The 1,882-nt window shown below is 36.3% G+C and overlaps 1 pseudogene; it reads right to left on the reverse strand.

The window, feature by feature from the left end:
- Positions 1-249: 249 nt before the first annotated feature.
- Positions 250-1,010, reverse strand: LOC138327287 (uncharacterized; annotated as a pseudogene).
- Between the last annotated feature and the right edge of the window lie 872 nt (positions 1,011-1,882).

Genomic DNA, 1,882 nt, shown 5'->3' on the forward strand with positions numbered 1-1,882 from the left:
GCAAAATATGGAATGTTCTATGAATAATGGTTGCTCCCCTTTCAACACGTATACCGTTTATTGTAAGTATCTCTATTAAAAGTTACAAAGAACCAAGACACAATTAAGTTCAGTATCTTTAATTCGTTCCTAGTCAATATCACAACAATGAAATTCAAACTGTATTTCTACATAGGCATTATAAAATATTTACTAGTGACTACAATATATACACACATGTAATGCAAGCTTCGTACGTGTAGTAATTTGACAAGTAACTCCATTAGTAAGAAAAAACCTCGCATATGGTATTATTAATGTTAGTCCCACTCGGTGATAAAAGTTTTCTTCATAAAATCACTAGTTCAGAACCTGATTTGGATTGCATTCAAAACACCTTAACATTCCTTCTTGGTTTTGATGGTCATCTCTCGTTACACAAAACTCAACATTGTCAAGAGTGTCTCTGATGTATTCAGGCATTATTAACATACAGTCTTTCAATCTTCTCCATTGTTCGAAATTTAACGCCACGCCCGATTTAGTGGGTTGAATTCTTGAATTGTCGTCAAAGATGGGCATGAACCAACGTCGGATGCATATCCAGTCTTCAATGACACATAATTATTACGCCCCAGATGTATCATTAAGTCAATGTCTTCACCCCTAAGGTAATTCTCTATGGCTTCATCAACGTCTTTACAGTGCCAAACCTGTAGTTTTTTTTTCCATTGTTGGGGACTGAGAGTCACGCCTTTCTTTGTAGGAAATAATGTCCCTGATTCTGACGTGTCATACAGCCTGACGTGAATAAGGATTTTCTCTCGGAATTTGTTTGCGACTACATAGCAGTCGTTTCCTAAATCCAATCTGCAATAATCACCATTGGATTGTCTCGATGATCTGTCTGTGTTATCCTGTTGAAATGTTTTCACAGGGTCATCTTCGTCAGTGACCAGTGGAATATTTTCGTCAGTATTTCCACATTTTGTGTCCATGCTTTCAGAGCGCACTAAAACGCTATCTGCCATGTCTTATATGCTTTTTCAGTGATAACTAATGGGTTTTTTTTCCTCAGAGAGAAAATGATGTGTTCATTTAGTAAAGTACGACTTTTATACATCATATAATGACGAAATTCTGTGATCAACCAATGAGATATAAGGCACCATTTTAACATGTGATATGCTTGGTAGTACCATTATAATTATGATGGCACCGAGGAGTACCCTTGTAACTATAACGGTACCGTTATAATTATGATGGTACCCGGGGAGTCGCTCTTACGACTTTTTATACACCATATAATAACGAAATTCTGTGATCAATCAAAGATATATAAAGCACCATTTTAACATTTAATATGCTTGGTAGCACCCTTACAAATGCCATCCTATATGTCAACTATTTGCATTTTTATATCTGATACCCAGCAGTGCTTTTTAAAGCTAGAAGTGCCATTATAATTATGATGGCACCTAGTAGTACCGTTATAATTATGATGGCACCGGGGAGTACCATCATAATTATGATGGCAGTGGTACCATCATAATTATGATGGCAGTGGTACCATCATAATTATGATGGCAGAGGTACCATCATAAAGGGGTACATGCTGCTATTCTTGGTCATATGCAAATTTCTACTATCTGGCAATCGACGACATCGTTATATTAGGATGTGTGATATGGTGATGTAAGAGAAATATTGTTCTAAAGTACGCAATTTCATAACTTTCACCTGGAATTAAAATCGAGATTGGGATGTTTTGTTTTATACGTAAAAATTTATGAATTAAATTGTATTTTGGTCGAATGCAACGTTTACAAGCTGCTCCTAAGACGGTTAGAGTTATCTGCCCTTGGCACCGGTTTCTATCTAACATGTCTGGCTAGCAAGTTCT

This window comes from Argopecten irradians, chromosome 7 (genome assembly GCF_041381155.1).
Source record: "Argopecten irradians isolate NY chromosome 7, Ai_NY, whole genome shotgun sequence".
In the NCBI taxonomy this organism is placed as follows: domain Eukaryota; kingdom Metazoa; phylum Mollusca; class Bivalvia; order Pectinida; family Pectinidae; genus Argopecten; species Argopecten irradians.